General features: G+C 39.5%; 2 non-coding genes across 2 annotated transcripts; both read right to left on the bottom strand.

Moving 5' to 3' along the window:
• Positions 1 to 238: 238 nt before the first annotated feature.
• Positions 239 to 346, bottom strand: LOC130971498 (small nucleolar RNA R71). The gene has a single exon (XR_009082714.1). It is a non-coding gene; the product is annotated as a small nucleolar RNA R71 (small nucleolar RNA).
• A 4,336-nt stretch (positions 347 to 4,682) lies between these two features.
• On the bottom strand, positions 4,683 to 4,786 carry LOC130972295 (small nucleolar RNA R71). Its single transcript, XR_009083483.1, has one exon. It is a non-coding gene; the product is annotated as a small nucleolar RNA R71 (small nucleolar RNA).
• Between the last annotated feature and the right edge of the window lie 14,666 nt (positions 4,787 to 19,452).

Below are 19,452 nucleotides of genomic sequence, written 5' to 3' on the forward strand. Positions count from 1 at the left end.
GTTCCATGGACTTTCCTTGGAAGATCCTCATCAGTTTTTAGCTGAATTCTTGCAAATCTGTGACACTGTCAAGACTAATGGGGTTGACCCTGAGGTCTACAGACTTATGCTATTCCCTTTTGCTGTAAGAGACAGAGCTAGAATATGGTTGGACTTACAACCTAAAGACAGCCTGAACTCTTGGGAAAAGCTAGTCAATGCCTTCTTGGCAAAGTTCTTTCCACCTCAAAAATTGAGTAAGCTTAGAGTGGAAGTCCAAACCTTCAGACAGAAGGAAGGAGAATCCCTCTATGAAGCTTGGGAAAGATACAAACAATTGATCAGAAAATGTCCTTCTGACATGCTTTCTGAATGGAGCATCATAGGTATTTTCGATGATGGTCTGTCTGAACTGTCCAAGATGTCTTTGGATAGCTCTGCTGGAGGATCTCTTCATTTGAAGAAGACGCCTACAGAAGCTCAAGAGCTCATTGAAATGGTTGCAAATAACCAATTCATGTACACTTCTGAAAGGAATCCTGTGAACAATGGGACAAATCAGAAGAAAGGAGTTCTTGAGATTGATACTCTGAATGCCATATTGGCTCAGAACAAAATATTGACTCAGCAAGTCAATTTGATTTCTCAAAGTCTTCCTGGAATGCAAGCTGCACCAGGCAGTACTAAGGACGCTTCATCTGAAGAAGAAGCTTATGATCCTGAGAACCCTTCACTGGAAGAGGTGAATTACATGGGAGAACCCTATGGAAACACCTATAATTCTTCATGGAGAAATCATCCAAATCTCTCATGGAAGGATCAACAGAGACCTCAACAAGGTTTCAACAGCAATAATGGTGGAAGAAACAGGTTTAGCAATGGCAAGCCTTTTCCATCATCTTCTCAGCAACAGACAGAGAATTCTAAGCAAAACTACTCTGACTTAGCAACCATGGTCTCTGATCTAATCAAAACCACTCAAAGTTTCATGACTGAAACAAGGTCCTCCATTAGGAACTTGGAGGCACAAGTGGGTCAGCTGAGCAAGAAAATTACTGAACTCCCTCCTAGTACTCTTCCAAGAAATACAGAAGAAAATCCAAAAGAAGAGTGCAAGGCCATCAACATGGCCGAATTTGGAGAGGAGGAAGAGGCAGTGAACGTGATGAGCGGATAATTTGTACGCTTTTTGGCATTGTTTTTAGTATGTTTTTAGTATGATTTAGTTAGTTTTTAGTATATTTTTATTAGTTTTTAGTTAAAATTCACTTTTCTGGACTTTACTATGAGTTTGTGTGTTTTTCTGTGATTTCAGGTATTTTCTGGCTGAAATTGAGGGACCTGAGCAAAAATCTGATTCAGAGACTGAAAAGGACTGCAGATGCTGTTGGATTCTGACCTCGCTGCACTCGAAGTGGATTTTCTGGAGCTACAGAAGCCCAATTGGCGCGCTCTCAATGGCGTTGGAAAGTAGACATCCTGGGCTTTCCAGCAATATATGATAGTCCATACTTTACCCAAGATTTGATGGCCCAAACCGGCGTTCAAAGTCACCTTCAGATTTCCCAGCGTTAAACGCCGGAACTGGCACCTAAATGGGAGTTAAACGCCCAAACTGGCATAAAAGCTGGCGTTTAACTCCAAGAAGAGTCTCTACACGAAAGTGATTCATTGCTCAGCCCAAGCACACACCAAGTGGGCCCGGAAGTGGATTTTTATGTCTTTTACTCATCTTTGTAATTCTTAAGCTACTAGTTCCCTATAAGTAGGACCTTTGACTATTGTATTTTCATCTTGGTTTTTCTGGTCCCCTCTCTGGGGCCGAAACCAATGATCACTCTTGTTCTTATGTATTTTCAATGGTGGAGTTTCTACACACCATAGATTAAGGTGTGGAGCTCTGCTGTACCTCGAGTATTAATGCAATTACTATTGTTCTTCTATTCAATTCCGCTTGTTCTTGTTCCAAGATATCACTTGTTCTTCAACTTGATGAATGTGATGATCCGTGACACTCATCATCATTCTCACCTATGAACGTGTGTTTGACAACCACCTCCGTTCTACCTTAGATTGGGTGGATATCTCTTGGGTTCTTTAACCGGAATCTTCGTGGTATAAGCTAGAACTGATGGCGGCATTCAAGAGAATCCGGAAGGTCTAAACCTTGTCTGTGGTATTCTGAGTAGGATTCAATGATTGAATGACTGTGACGTGCTTCAAACTCCTGAGGGCGGGGCGTTAGTGACAGACGCAAAAGAATCACTGGATTCTATTCCGGCCTGATTGAGGACCGACAGATGGATAGCCGTGCCGTGACAGGGTGCGTTGAACATTTCCAATGAGAGGATGGGAGGTAGCCACTGACAACGGTGAAACCCTACATACAGCTTGCCATGGAAAGGAGTAAGAAGGATTGGATGAAGACAGTAGGAAAGCAGAGAGACGGAAGGGACAAAGCACCTTCATTCGCTTATCTGAAGTTCTCACCAATGAATTGCATAAGTATCTCTATCTTTATCTTTATGTTTTATTCATCATCTATACCCATTTGAGTCTGCCTGACTAAGATCTACAAGGTGACCATAGCTTGCTTCATACCAACAATCTCCATGGGATCGACCCTTACTCACGTAAGGTATTACTTGGACGACCCAGTGCACTTGCTGGTTAGTTGTGCAAAGTTGTGTAGTGATCACAATTTCGCGCACCAAGTTTTTGGCGCCGTTGCCGGGGATTGTTTTGAGTATGGACAACTGACGGTTCATCTTGTTGCTTAGATTAGGTATTTTTCTTCAGAGTTCTTGAGAATAAATTCTAGTGTTTCATGATGATCTGTTGAAGTCTGGCTGGCTGAGAAGCCATGTCTAATCTTATTGGACCGAGGTTTCAACCTATCATCACAAGAGCTTGTTGATTTCTATCAATCTTGCTATTGGAGCAATGATCTGCTAAGGCTTGGCTGGCCATTGGCCATGTCTAGTGTTTTGGACCGAAGCTTTCTTTGAAAGCTTGGCTGGCTGTGAAGCCATGTCTAATTCCTGGACCGGAGTCTTAGACGAACATTGCAATGATTCCTGGAATCCAAATTGAGAATTCTGAAACCTTTATTTTCTATTTTCATATAATTTTCGAAAAAAGCACAAAAAAATTACAAAACCATAAAAACCAAAAATATTTCATGTTTCTTGTTTGAGTCTAGTGTCTAAATTTAAGTTTGGTGTCTTGCATGCATTGTTTATTTGATCTTGGTTCTATTTTCAAGTCAATAGTACAGGGAACTGAAGATTCAGAACATGCAGCAGAGGAATTACACAGAAAAAGCTGGGCGTTCAAAACGCCCAGTGAAGAAGGACAGACTGGCGTTTAAACGCCAGCCAGGGTGCCTGGTTGGGCGTTTAACGCCCAAAAAGGTAGTGCATTGGGCGTTAAACGCCAGAATGTGCACCATTCTGGGCGTTTAACGCTAGGATGGCACAAGGGGGAGGATTTTGTTTTCAAAATCAATTTTTTTCAAGTTTTCAAAGTTTTTCAAAATCAAATCTTTTTCAAATCATATCTTTTCAATCAAATGTTTTCAAAATCAATTTCTTTCCTTTTTCAAAGATACTTACTAACAATTAATGATTTGATTGAACATTTTAAGTATGTTGCCTTTTCTGTTGAGAAAGATTTAATGTTTGAATCATATCTTTTCTTGTTATGCAAGTCATTAATTTTTAAAATCAAATCTCTTTAAAATTGTTTTCAAATCATATCTTTTCAATCATATCTTTTTAAAAAGCATAATTTTTTTATCATATCTTTTTAATCACATCTTTTTCAAAACAGTTTTTAATCATATCTTTTTTATTTCTAATTTCAAAAATCTTTTTCAAAAATTACTTGATTCCTTTCCCACTCTTGATTTTCGAAAATTCATTAATTTTTTTTTAAAAAATGTTTTCAAAATATTTCACTTGATTTTCGAAAATTTCTTCCTCTCTTCCCACATCCTTCTATTTATGGAGTACCACTCCTTCTCAATGCACAATTCGAACTCTATCTAATTAAGTTCGAATTCTCTACTTCTTCCTTCTATTTTTCTGTTCCTCTGACACCTCAAGGAATCTCTATACTGTGACATAGAGGATTCCACACTTTCTTGTTCTCTTCTCTTTCATATGAGCAGGAGCATAGACAAAAGCATTCTTGTTGAAGCTGACCCTGAACCTGAAAGGACCTTAAAGCGAAAGCTAAGAGAAGCTAAGGCACAATTCTCTGTAGAGGACCTAACCGAATTTTTCAAAGAAGAAGAAACCATGGCAGCCGAAAACAACAACAACAACAATGCAAGGAAGGTGCTGGGTGACTTTACTGCACCTACTCCCGACTTCTATGGGAGAAGCATCTCTATCCCTGCCATTGGAGCAAACAACTTTGAGCTTAAGCCTCAATTAGTTTCTCTAATGCAACAGAATTGCAAGTTCCATGGACTTCCATTGGAAGATCCTCATCAGTTCTTAGCTGAATTCTTGCAAATCTGTGACACTGTCAAGACTAATGGGGTTGACCCTGAGGTCTACAGACTTATGCTATTCCCTTTTGCTGTAAGAGACAGAGCTAGGACATGGTTGGACTCACAACCTAAAGAAAGCCTGGACTCATGGGAAAAGCTAGTCAATGCCTTCTTGGCAAAGTTCTTTCCACCTCAAAAATTGAGTAAGCTTAGAGTGGAAGTCCAAACCTTCAGACAGAAGGAAGGAGAATCCCTCTATGAAGCTTGGGAAAGATACAAACAATTGATCAGAAAATGTCCATCTGACATGCTTTCTGAATGGAGCATCATAGGTATTTTCTATGATGGTCTCTCTGAACTATCCAAGATGTCTTTGGATAGCTCTACTGGAGGATCTCTTCATCTGAAGAAGACGCCTGCAGAAGCTCAAGAGCAAATTGAAATGGTTACAAATAACCAATTCATGTACACTTCTGAAAGGAATCCTGTGAACAATGGGACAAGTCAGAAGAAAGGAGTTCTTGAGATTGATATTCTGAATGCCATTCTAGCTCAGAATAAGATATTGACTCAGCAAGTCAATTTGATTTCTCAAAGTCTGTCTGGAATGCAAAATGCACCAAGCAGTACTAAGGATGCTTCATCTGAGGAAGAAGCTTATGATCCTGAGAACCCTTCAATGGAAGAGGTGAATTACATAGGAGAACCCTATGGAAACACCTATAATTCTTCATGGAGAAATCATCCAAATTTCTCATGGAAGAATCAAGAGAGACCTCAACAAGGTTTCAATAACAATAATGGTGGAAGAAACAGGTTTAGCAATGGCAAGCCTTTTCCATCATCTTCTCAGCAACAGACAGAGAGTTCTAAGCAGAACACCTCTGACTTAGCAACCATGGTCTCTGATCTAATCAAAACCACTCAAAGTTTCATGACTGAAACAAGATCCTCCATTAGGAATTTGGAGGCACAAGTGGGACAGCTGAGCAAGAAAGTTACTGAACTCCCTCCTAGTACTCTCCCAAGCAATACAGAAGAAAATCCAAAAGGAGAGTGCAAGGTCATCAACATGGCCGAATTTGGAGAGGAGGGAGAGGAAGTGAACGCCACTGAGGAAGACCTCAATGGGCGTGCACTGACCTCCAATGAGCTCCCTAATGAGGAACCATGGGAATCTAAGGCTCAAAATGAGACCATAGAGATTCCATTGGACTTACTTCTGCCTTTCATGAGCTCTGATGAGTATTCTTCCTCTGAAGAGGATGAGTATGTCACTGAAGAGCAAGTTGCTAAATACCTTGGAGCAATCATGAAGCTAAATGACAAGTTATTTGGAAATGAGACTTGGGAGGATGAACTTCCTTTGCTCACCAAAGAACTGGATGACTTGTCTAGGCAGAAATTACCTCAAAAGAGACAAGATCCTGGAAAGTTTTCCATACCTTGCACCATAGGCACCATGACCTTCAAGGAGGCTCTGTGTGACTTAGGGTCAAGTGTAAACCTCATGCCTCTCTCTGTAATGAAGAAGCTAGGGATCTTTGAGGTACAAGCTGCAAGAATCTCACTAAAGATGGCAGACAACTCAAGAAAACAAGCTTATGGGCTTGTAGAGGATGTTTTGGTGAAGATCGAAGACCATTACATCCCTGCTGATTTCATAGTCCTAGAGACTGGGAAGTGCATGGATGAAACCATCATCCTTGGCAGACCCTTCCTAGCCACAGCCAAGGCTGTGATTGATGTTGATAGAGGTGAACTGATCATTCAAGTGAATGAAGAATCCTTTGTGTTTAAGGCTCAAGGATATCCCTCTGTCACCATGGAGAGGAAGCATGAAGAGCTTCTCTCAAATCAGAGTCAAGCAGAGCCCCCACAGTCAAACTCTAAGTTTGGTGTTGGGAGGCCACAACCAAACTCTAAGTTTGGTGTTGAACCCCCACATTCAAACTCTAAGTTTGGTGTTGGGAGGTTCCAACATTGCTCTGAGAAAATGTGAGGCTCCATGAGAGCCCACTGTCAAGCTACTGACATTAAAGAAGCGCTTGTTGGGAGGCAACCCAATGTTATATTTTATCTATTTTCTTTTGTTATTTTATTTTTTTGTAGGTTGATGATCATAAGAAGTCACAAAATCAATTGAAAAAGAAAAAACAGAATGAAAATCAGGAAGAAAAACAGCACACCCTGGAGGAAGAACCTACTGGCGTTTAAACGCCAGTAAGGCTAGCAGTTGGGCGTTTAACGCCCAGTCTGGCACCATTCTGGGCGTTTAACGCCAGAAAGGGGCACCAGACTGGCGTTAAACGCCAGAAAAGGGCAAGAACCTGGCGTTAAACGCCAGAAATGGGCACCAGCCCGGCGTTTAACGCCAGATTTGGCACAAAACGTGTTTTTGCATGCCATTTGGTGCAGGGATGACTTTTCCTTGACACCTCAGGATCTGTGGACCCCACAGGATCCCCACCAACCCACCACTCTCTCTTCTTCTTCACCCATTCACCAATCACCTCAATACCTCTTCCCCAAACACCCTTCACCTATCAAATCCCATCTTTCTCTTCACCACTCACATCCATCCTTCATAAAACCCCACCTACCTCACCATTCAAATTCAAACCACTTTCCCACCCAAACACCACTTCTCCCCCTCTTTGGCCGAACACAAAGCCATTCCCTTCTTCCTCATTTCTTCTTCTTCTACTCTCTTCTTTCTTCTTTTGCTCGAGGACGAGCAAACCTTTTAAGTTTGGTGTGGTAAAAGCATTGCTTTTGTTTTTCCATAACCATTTATGGCATCCAAGGCCGGAGAAACCTCTAGAAAGAGGAAAGGGAAGGCAAAAGCTTCCACCTCCGAGTCATGGGAGATGGAGAGATTCATCTCAAGGGTGCATCAAGACCACTTCTATGAAGTTGTGGCCTTGAAGAAGGTGATCCCCGAGGTCCCTTTTTCACTCAAAAAGAGTGAATATCCGGAGATCCGACATGAGATCCGAAGAAGAGGTTGGGAAGTTCTTACCAACCCCATTCAACAAGTCGGAATCTTAATGGTTCAAGAGTTCTATGCCAATGCATGGATCACCAAGAGCCATGATCAAAGTGTGAACCCGGATCCAAAGAATTGGCTTACTATGGTTCGGGGGAAATACTTGGATTTTAGTCCGGAAAATGTGAGGTTGGCATTCAACTTGCCTATGATGCAAGGAGATGAACATCCTTACACTAGAAGGGTCAACTTTGATCAAAGGTTGGACCAAGTCCTCACTGACATTTGTGAAGAGGGCGCCCAATGGAAGAGAGATTCAAGAGGGAAGCCGGTTCAATTGAGAAGGCATGACCTCAAGCCCGTGGCTAGAGGATGGTTGGAGTTTATCCAACGCTCAATCATTCCCACTAGCAACTGGTCCGAAGTTACTCTAGACCGGGCCATCATGATTCATAGCATCATGATTGGAGAAGAAGTGGAAGTTCATGAGGTTATAGCCCAAGAACTCTATAAGGTGGCGGACAAGTCCTCTACCTTGGCAAGGTTAGCCTTCCCTCATCCCATTTGTCACCTCTGTTATTCAGTTGGAGTTGACATAGAGGGAGACATCCCCATTGATGAGGACAAGCCCATCACTAAGAAAAGGATGGAGCAAACAAGAGACCCCTCTCATCATGAGATCCCTGAGATGCCTCAAGGGATGCACTTTCCTCCACAAGACTATTGGGAGCAAATTAACACCTCCCTAGGAGAATTAAGTTCCAACATGGGACAACTAAGGGTGGAGCACCAAGAACATTCCATCCTCCTCCATGAAATTAGAGAAGATCAAAGAATCATGAGAGAGGAGCAACGAAGACAAGGAAGAGATATTGAGGAGCTCAAGCACTCCATAAGACCTTCAAGAGGAAGAACAAGCCGCCATCACTAAGGTGGACCCGTTCTTTAATCTCCTTGTTCTTTATTTTCTTGTTTTTCGAAAACTTATGCTTTATGTTTGTCCATGTTTGTGTCTTATGATCATTAGTGTCTATGCCTTAAAGTTATGAATGTCCTATGAATCCATCACCTCTCTTAAATAAAAAATGTTCTTAATTGAAAAAGAAAAGAATTGCATGAATTTTGAATTTTATAACAGTTTAATTATTTTGATGTGGTGGCAATACTTTTTGTTTTCTGAATGTATGCTTAAACAGTGCATATGTCTTTTGAATTTGTGGTTCATGAATGTTGGCTCTTGAAAGAATGATGAAAAAGGAGACATGTTACTGAGGATCTGAAAAATCATAAAAATGATTCTTGAAGCAAGAAAAAGCAGTGAATACAAAAAAAGAGAGAAAAACGAAAAAAAACGAAAAAAAGAGGAAAAAAAGAGAAAAAGAAAAAGAAAGAAAAAAAGAAAGAAATAAAGTTGTGATCCAAGGCAAAAAGAGTGTGCTTAAGAACCCTGGACACCTCTAATTGGGGACTTTAGCAAAGCTGAGTCACAATCTGAAAAGGTTCACCAAATTATGTGTCTGTGGCATGTATGTATCCGGTGGTAATACTGGAAGACAGAGTGCTTTGGGCCACGGCCAAGACTCATAAAGTAGCTGTGTTCAAGAATCATCATACTTAACTAGGAGAATCAATAACACTATCTGGATTCTGAGTTCCTAAAGAAGCCAATCATTCTGAATTTCAAAGGATAGAGTGAGATGCCAAAACTGTTCAGAGGCAAAAAGCTAAAAGCCCCGCTCATCTAATTAATACTGATCTTCATAGATGTTTTTGGAATTCATTGCATATTCTCTTCTTTTTATCTTATTTGATTTTCGGTTGCTTGGGGACAAGCAACAATTTAAGTTTGGTGTTGTGATGAGCGGATAATTTGTACGCTTTTTGGCATTGTTTTTAGTATGATTTAGTTAGTTTTTAGTATATTTTTATTAGTTTTTAGTTAAAATTCACTTTTCTGGACTTTACTATGAGTTTGTCTGTTTTTCTGTGATTTCAGGTATTTTCTGGCTGAAATTGAGGGACCTGAGCAAAAATCTGATTCAGAGACTGAAAAGGACTGCAGATGCTGTTGGATTCTGACCTCCCTGCACTCGAAGTGGATTTTCTGGAGCTACAGAAGCCCAATTGGTGCGCTCTCAACGGCGTTGGAAAGTAGACATCCTGAGCTTTCCAGCAATATATGATAGTCCATACTTTGCCCAAGATTTGATGGCCCAAACCGGCGTTCAAAGTCACCTTCAGATTTCCCAGCGTTAAACGCCGGAACTGGCACCTAAATGGGAGTTAAACGCCCAAACTGGCATAAAAGCTGGCGTTTAACTCCAAGAAGAGTCTCTACACGAAAGTGATTCATTGCTCAGCCCAAGCACACACCAAGTGGGCCCGGAAGTGGATTTTTATGTCTTTTACTCATCTTTGTAATTCTTAAGCTACTAGTTCCCTATAAGTAGGACCTTTGACTATTGTATTTTCATCTTGGTTCTTCTGGTTCCCTCTCTGGGGCCGAAACCAATGATCACTCTTGTTCTTATGTATTTTCAACGGTGGAGTTTCTACACACCATAGATTAAGGTGTGGAGCTCTGCTGTACCTCGAGTATTAATGCAATTACTATTGTTCTTCTATTCAATTCCGCTTGTTCTTGTTCCAAGATATCACTTGTTCTTCAACTTGATGAATGTGATGATCCGTGACACTCATCATCATTCTCACCTATGAATGTGTGCCTGACAACCACCTCCGTTCTACCTTAGATTGGGTGGATATCTCTTGGGTTCTTTAACCGGAATCTTCGTGGTATAAGCTAGAACTGATGGCGGCATTCAAGAGAATCCGGAAGGTCTAAACCTTGTCTGTGGTATTCTGAGTAGGATTCAATGATTGAATGACTGTGACGTGCTTCAAACTCCTGAGGGCGGGGCGTTAGTGACAGACGCAAAAGAATCACTGGATTCTATTCCGGCCTGATTGAGGACCGACAGATGGATAGCCGTGCCGTGACAGGGTGCGTTGAACATTTCCAATGAGAGGATGGGAGGTAGCCACTGACAACGGTGAAACCCTACATACAGCTTGCCATGGAAAGGAGTAAGAAGGATTGGATGAAGACAGTAGGAAAGCAGAGAGACGGAAGGGACAAAGCACCTCCATTCGCTTATCTGAAGTTCTCACCAATGAATTGCATAAGTATCTATATCTTTATCTTTATGTTTTATTCATCATCTATACCCATTTGAGTCTGCCTGACTAAGATCTACAAGGTGACCATAGCTTGCTTCATACCAACAATCTCCGTGGGATCGACCCTTACTCACATAAGGTATTACTTGGACGACCCAGTGCACTTGCTGGTTAGTTGTGCAAAGTTGTGTAGTGATCACAATTTCGCGCACCAGAACGCCACTGAGGAAGACCTCAATGGGCGTCCACTGACCTCCAATGAGTTCCCTAATGAGGAACCATGGGAATCTGAGGCTCACACTGAGACCATAAAGATTCCATTGGATTTACTTCTGCCATTCATGAGCTCTGATGAGTATTCTTCCTCTGAAGAGGATGAGTATGACACTGAAGAGCAAGTTGCTAAACACCTTGGAGCAATCATGAAGCTAAATGACAAGTTGTTTGGAAATGAGACTAGGGAGGATGAACCCCCTTTGCTCACCAAAGAACTGGATGACTTGTCTAGGCAGAAATTACCTCAAAAGAGACAAGATCCTGGAAAGTTTTTAATACCTTGCACCATAGGCACCATGACCTTCAAGAAGGCTCTGTGTGACTTAAGGTCAAGTGTAAACCTCATGCCTCTCTCTGTAATGGAGAAGCTAGGGATCTTTGAGGTACAAGCTGCAAGAATCTCACTAGAGATGGCAGACAACTCAAGAAAACAAGCTTATGGGCTAGTAGAGGATGTTCTGGTGAAGATTGAAGACCATTACATTCCTGCTGATTTTATAGTCCTAGAGACTGGGAAGTGCATGGATGAATCCATCATCCTTGGCAGACCCTTCCTAGCCACAGCAAAGGCTGTGATTGATGTTGACAGAGGAGAATTGATCATTCAAGTGAATGAAGAATCCTTTGTGTTTAAGGCTCAAGGATATCCCTCTGTCACCATGGAGAGGAAGCATGAAGAGCTTCTCTCAAAACAGAGTCAAACAGAGCCCCCACAGTCTAACTCTAAGTTTGGTGTTGGGAGGCCACAACCAAACTCTAAGTTTGGTGTTGAACCCCCACATTCAAACTCTAAGTTTGGTGTTGGGAGGTTCCAACATTGTTCTGAGTATCTGTGAGGCTCCATGAGAGCCCTCTATCAAGCTACTGACATTAAAGAAGCGCTTGTTGGGAGGCAACCCAATGTTATATTTAATCTATTTTCCTTTGTCATTTTATGTTTTCTGTAGGTTGATGATCATGAGAAGCCACAAAATAAATTGAAAAAGCAGAAACAAAATGAAAAATAGAAAGAAAAACAGCACACCCTGGAGGAGAACTTGCTGGCGTTTAAACGCCAGTGAAGTTAGCAAATGGGCGTTTAACGCCCAGTCTGGCACCATTCTGGGCGTTTAACGCCAGAAAGGGGCACCAGACTGGCGTTAAACGCCAGAAAAGGGCAAGAAGCTGGCGTTAAACGCCAGAAATGGGCACCAGCCCAGAATTGGCAAAAGGGTGCATTTTTGCACGCCACTTGGTGCAGGGTTGAATTTTCCTTGACACCTCAGGATCTGTGGACCCCACAGGATCCCCACCACCCTCTCTCTTCCTCACCCATTCACCAATCACCTCAACCACCCTCTCTCTTCTTCACCCTTCAACCACTCTTCCCCAAAAACCCTTCACTACTCACATCCATCCTTCATAAAACCCCACCTACCTCACCATTCAAATTCAAACCACTTTCCCACCCAAACCCACCCTCCCATAGCCGAACCCTACCCCTCTCTTCACCCCTATATAAACCCACCTTCACTCCTTCATTTTCACACAACCTAACCACTACTTCTCCCCCTTTGGCCGAACCACAAAGCCATCTCCATCTCCTCCATTTCTTCTTCTACTACTCTCTTCTTTCTTCTTTGCTCGAGGACGAGCAAACCTTTTAAGTTTGGTGTGGTAAAAGCATTGCTTTTTGTTTTTCCATAACCATTTATGGCATCCAAGGCCAGAGAAACCTCTAGAAAGAGGAAAGGAAAGGCAAAAGCTTCCACCTCCGAGTCATGGGAGATGGAGAGATTCATCTCAAGGGTGCATCAAGACCACTTCTATGAAGTTGTGGCCAAGAAGAAGGTGATCCCCGAGATCCCTTTCAAACTCAAAAAGGGTCAACTTTGATCAAAGGTTGGACCAAGTCCTTATAAACATTTGTGAAGAGGGCGCTCAATGGAAGAGAAACTCAAGAGGGAAGCCGGTTCAACTGAGAAGGCATGACCTCAAGGCCATCACTAAGAAAAGGATGGAGCAAGCATGAGGAAATTCCTCCTCATGAAACCCCTGAGATGCCTTAAGGGATGCACTTCCCTCCACAAAACTATTGGGAGCAAGTCAACACCTCCCTAGGAGAATTGAGTTCCAACATGGGACAACTAAGGGTGGAGCACCAAGAACATTCCATCCTCCTCCATGAAATTAGAGAAGATCAAAGAATCATGAGAGAGGAGCAACAAGGACAAGGAAGAGACATTGAGGAGCTCAAGCACTCCATAAGATCTTCAAAAGGAAGAATAAGCCGCCATCACTAAGGTGGACCCGTTCTTTAATCTCCTTGTTCTTTATTTTCCTGTTTTTCGAAAAATCATGCTTATGTTTATCTATGTTTCTGTCTTGTGATCATTAGTGTCTTAGTGTCTATGCCTTAAAGTTATGAATGTCCTATGAATCCATCACCTTTTTTGAATAAAAAAAATGTTCTTAATTGAAAAAGAGAAGAATTGCATGAATTTTAAATTTTATAACAGATTAATTATTTTGAAGAGGTGGCAATACTTTTGTTTTCTGAATGTATGCTTAAACAGTGCATATGTTTTTTGAATTTGTTGTTCATGATTGGTTGGCTCTTGAAAGAATGATAAAAAAAGGAGACATGTTACTGAGAATCTGAAAAATCATAAAAAAGATTCTTGAAGCAAGAAAAAGCAGTGAATACAAAAAAAAAGAGAAAGGAAGCGAAAAAAAAAGAGAAAAAAAAAACGAAAAAAGGGAGAAAGAGAAAAAGAAAGAAAGAAAGAAATAAAATTGTGATCCATGGCAAAAAGAGTGTGCTTAAGAACCCTGGACACCTCTAATTGGGGACTCTAGCAAAGCTGAGTCACAATCTGAAAAGGTTCACCCAATTATGTGTCTGTGGCATGTATGTATCCGGTGGTAATACTGGAAGACAGAGTGCTTTGGGCCACGGCCAAGACTCATAAAGTAGCTGTGTTCAAGAATCATCATATTTAACTAGGAGAATCAATAACACTATCTGGATTCTGAGTTCCTATAGAAGCCAATCATTCTGAATTTCAAAGGATAGAGTGAGATGCCAAAACTGTTCAGAGGCAAAAAGCTGAAAGCCCCGCTCATCTAATTAATACTGATCTTCATAGATATTTTTGGAATTCATTGCATATTATCTTCTCTTTATCTTATTTGATTTTCAGTTGCTTGGGGACAAGCAACAATTTAAGTTTGGTGTTGTGATGAGCGGATAATTTATACGCTTTTTGGCATTGTTTTTAGTATGTTTTTAGTATGTTTTAGTTAGTTTTTAGTATATTTTTATTAGTTTTTAGTTAAAATTCACTTTTCTGGACTTTACTATGAGTTTGTGTGTTTTTCTGTGATTTCAGGTATTTTCTGGCTGAAATTGAGGGACCTGAGCAAAAATCTGATTCAGAGACTGAAAAGGACTGCAGATGCTGTTAGATTCTGACCTTCCTGCACTCGAAATAGATTTTCTAGAGCTACAGAAGGCCAATTGGCGCGCTCTCAACGGCGTTGGAAAGTAGACATTCTGGGCTTTCCAGCAATATATAATAGTTTATACTTTGCCCAAGATTTGATGGCCCAAACCGGCGTTCCAAATCAGCTCAAGAATGCCCGGCGTTAAACGCCGGAACTGGCACAAGAATGGGAGTTAAACGCCCAAACTGGCACAAAAGCTGGCGTTTAACTCCAAGAAGAGTCTCTACACGAAAATGCTTCAATGCTCAGCCCAAGCACACACCAAGTGGGCCCGAAAGTGGATTTTTATGTCATTTACTCATTTCTGTAAACCCTAGGCTACAAGTTCTCTATAAATAGGACCTTTTGCTATTGTATTTTGTATCTTTTGATCATGTTTTTATGATTGAACCCTCTTTGGGAGGCTGGCCATTCGGCCATGCCTAGACCTTGTTCTTATGTATTTTCAACGGTCGAGTTTCTACACACCATAGATTAAGGTGTGGAGCTCTGCTGTACCTCGAGTATTAATGCAATTACTATTGTTCTTCTATTCAATTCAGCTTGTTCTTGTTCCAAGATATCACTTGTTCTTCAACTTGATGAATGTGATGATCCGTGACACTCATCATCATTCTCACCTATGAACGTGTGACCGTCAATCACCTCTGTTCTACCTTAGATTGGGTAGATATCTCTTGGATTCTTTAACCGGAATCTTCGTGGTATAAGCTAGAATTGATGACTGCATTCAAGAGAATCCGGAAGGTCTAAACCTTGTCTATGGTATTCTGAGTAGGATTCAATGATTGAATGACTGTAACGAGCTTCAAACTCGCGATTGTGGGGCGTTAGTGACAGACGCAAAAGAATCACTGGATTCTATTCCGACATGATCGAGAACCGACAGCTGGATAGCCGTGCCGTGACAGGGTGCGTTGAACATTTCCACTGAGAGGACGGGACTGTAGCCATTGACAACAGTGATGCCCAACATACAGCTTGCCATGGAAAGGAGTAAGAAGGATTGGATGAAGACAGTAGGAAAGCAGAGAGACGGAAGGGACAAAGCATCTCCATTCGCTTATCTGAAGTTCTCACCAATGAATTACATAAGTATCTCTATCTTTATCTTTATGTTTTATTCATATATCACCCATACCCATTTGAGTCTGCCTGACTAAGATTTACAAGGTGACCATAGCTTGCTTCATACCAACAATCTCCGTGGGATCGACCCTTACTCGCGTAAGGTTTATTACTTGGACGACCCAGTGCACTTGCTGGTTAGTTGTGCGAAGTTGTGTTTATGCCATGGTATTGAGCACCAAGTCTTTGGGGCCATTACTAGGGATTATTTGAGTTGTGAAAAGTAGTGATCACAATTTCGTGCACCACTTCCCTAAAGGGGTAACTAATAAGATAGAATCCATGATGCGAAACTTTATATGGAAGGGTCAAGCTGATGGTAGAGGCCTGAATCTAGTTAACTGGAAAGTGTTGGTCACCCCTAATAAGAAGTTTGGAGGTCTGCGAATTAGAGATCCTTTTTGTGCCAATATTGCTCTTCTTGGAAAACTAGTTTGGCAACTTTTTCACCATTCCGATAAGCTATGGGTTCAATTGTTGATGGAGAAATACCATTCTTCTAAGGATGATTGTCTTAGTCGGTCTTGAGAAAGGGGATCTTATGTTTGGAAGAGTATATGTCGAGCTTGGGATATCCTAAAGGAAGGTTTTATTTAGTGCATTGGGGATTTGGAATAGAACTTTTGGTTTTCTAAATGGAGAAGAGAGGGGCGACTGTGTCAGGAGATGGATTATGTTCACATTTCTGATTCGGATCTCAGGATCTTGGACCTTTGGTCATCTGGACAGTGGAACCTTGAGAATATCTATTCTCCTATGAATCAGTCTCTACAGAGCAACATTAACTCTTTCAACCCAGATGTTCAAGTTGGTTCAGAGGTCGGTTGGTGTTGGACTGATGCAGCTTCAAAAGTTTATGATGCTCATAGTGGTTATTTGTGACTCAGTAAGAAGATGTTTAGTTGGGAGGATAGGGGTAATTGGCTTTGGCTTTGGCGTCAACATGTTCTGGAAAAGCACAAATTTTTGGCCTGGCTATGTCTTCGGGAGGCTCTTCCTACTGCTGCATTTCATTTTAGGAGGGGCATTTCGCACACGGATAGCTGTCCACGATGTTTCTCAGGTCAGGAATCGGTATTACATTGTATTCGGGATTGTCTAAAAGCCCAACTTGTTTGGCAAGCTTTAGGGATCTCCGATCAACCAGTGGATTTGATGAGTTAGTTCTTACATAATAGCAAACAGTGTCCCTTTAGATTCTTTTCTGGTCTCTGGTGGATTTGGCGTTCGAGGAATAACGAGATCTTTCATCCTCACGAGCATTGGACCACAGACAAGGTGATTGGTAAGGCTTTGTCCTTGGAAAAGGAGCTCCGAAATATTTTTGAGTTGCAACGACTGTCTATCCCCTCAATCATTAGTGGCTCTTGGATTCCCCCCTTAGTGGGTACCTTTAAGATTAATTGTGATGCTAGCTATCTTGGCAGTGGTGCTTGAGTTGGTTTTGCTTGTGTTAGCAGAGATTGGAAGGGAAGGTGGCAACGAGGCTGTCTGGGAACAATTGAGAGTCGTAGCATTTTGCAAGGAGAGTTGTTTGCTATTTGGAGAGGCTTTCTTTTAGCATGGGACTCGGGACAAAGAGACATTATATGTGAGACAGATTGTGTGGAGGCTTTTACTATTGTCAATAATTTACAAGATTGCTCTAGGTTTATTGATCCTTTGGTGTTAAAAATCTGAGATATCATGTCTTGGAAATGGCGTGCTGATCTTCGGTTGATCTTGAGAGATGCAAATACAGTAGCAGACATCATGACAAAGACCGCAATGAGGACCCTTTCTCCCCAAGTGGAGCTTCCGTTGCCTTGGAAGGAATTTGAGAGTAGTATTCAGCGGGACTGCCTTTCTTAACCAGTTTTTTGTTTTTTTCTCTCTCTTAGTTTTTGTTTATTTTCTTTTAAGTCACCAAAATAAAACCATTTTTTTAAATTATTTTGTATAGAATAAAATATTTTTTGTGGTATAATTTAAATAAATTTATTAAAAAATTCATTAAAAAATATTCACGAGCTATTAAAAATGGGCAAAAGAGTATTGTATGAAATTCGAATTGATAGCTCATTAATATTTTAAAGAAGTCTCGTAATTAAATATTTTATTAGCTTTTTTTTAATGCATCAAATAAAAAATATATTTTTTAATTTTTAAATTATTAATTTTTTTAATAAAAGAATGGACAGAATTAACTCACGAGTAATTTGAATCTGACCAATTCAAATTACATTGAGCACGTGTGTATAATTTGAATCAGGTTGATTCGAATTAGTGGGTGTGTGCGTATGTGTAGTTCGAATCAGGGTGATTCGAATTACATGGAGATAAAATTCGAATTAGGGTGATTCGAACTATATAAAAATGTCTCTTGGTTGATTCGTGAATCAATTTTTGATTTAGCCGATTTGTATAATTTTTTTCTCCCCTTGACTTATTGAAGTGATTTGCCCTGATAAGATATAATAACTCCTTTAATCTTACTTAATAGAATAAAGATTTATTATTTTTATTGCAACACATTAGTCCATTCCAATACACAAAAAAAGATAAGATTTGAGTGTTGTAATATATACAAAATTATGATTATTTTTTAAAATTTAAAATTTTATATTTTATATTATAGACTACAAATTTAGAAAACAAAAATAAATTTGATATTATTGGAAATATGATTGATGCAACGCGAAAATTATAGATGAAAGATCTAAGTCAATAAAGTAAACACCTATTTTGATCTCTGGCCTTTATTTTGGTGGATAAAATGACTCCTAAAAAATTAAAAATTTTAAATTAATCTCTGTTTTTTTAAATTTTGGGATAATACAATTCTTTTGCCGAATCAACGTTAGAGACTAATAGAAAATACCTATGTAGATCGTTAAGTGATGAGCTATCTGTTATGTGTTGCACTGACAATTTCGAATTAGATAGAGACTAACATGAGATACAATAAAATTGGATAAGGATTTATTTGTCTAAAGTTGTTAAAAAAATCTCGTCAAATCTGCATCACTAAATTTACAGGTTTTAACTGTGTGGGACGGATTGGCCCACCGGACCAAAAGTAATTTTATTTTATTTTTTATTAAATAAAAAACTAATTAGTATTTAAAAATAAAATAATTACATAATTTTTAAATATATATTTTTTATTTTTGTTTTTTTATTTTTTTAGTTACTAACTTTATTTATTTTAGAATTAACTACCAAATTGGTATCAAAATTTCTGGCGCTAACAGAAACATTCTTAAAAGTCACAAAAAACAAATTAATCTTCTAAAAATTTAAAAATTTGATAAAAATATCCAAACATCAATTGATCACAATCTTTATTACCAAAAAATGCTTATGTGACTAAGCTAATATAGCTAATAACATAGTTAACTTCATAGCTACATGACATTATTGATTATTTTAAAATAATAATTACATGGCTAGCAGAATTGATGATTTGGTTAGTGTAATTACTATTTTAAAATAATTAATAATAATATATAACTGTAAAGTTAGCCAAGTCAGCAACTATATTAGTCATATAAACATCTTTTGTTAGATGTGATCAATTAATGTTTAGACGTTTTTGTCAAAATATTTTGGAATTAATTTTTTTTTTGTGTCTTTCAAGATGCTTTTTGTTAGTGCTAAAAATTTTTGGTATCAATTTAGTAGTTAAATCTAAAATAAATAAAGTAATAACTAAAAAAAATAAAAAATGAAAAGTATATATTTAAAAATTATATAATTATTAATTTTTGTAGCACTAATTACTCTTTTATTTAATAAAAAATAAATAAAATAACCTTTAACCTGATAGTTCGGTCATCCTATCTAACCAAAACCTGTGAATTTGGTAGTGTGGGTTTGGCAATCACTACAAGATTTATATATATTTGTGGATATTTTTAAATTTTTTTTTAAATTT

This window comes from Arachis stenosperma, chromosome 3 (genome assembly GCF_014773155.1).
Source record: "Arachis stenosperma cultivar V10309 chromosome 3, arast.V10309.gnm1.PFL2, whole genome shotgun sequence".
Classification (NCBI taxonomy): domain Eukaryota; kingdom Viridiplantae; phylum Streptophyta; class Magnoliopsida; order Fabales; family Fabaceae; genus Arachis; species Arachis stenosperma.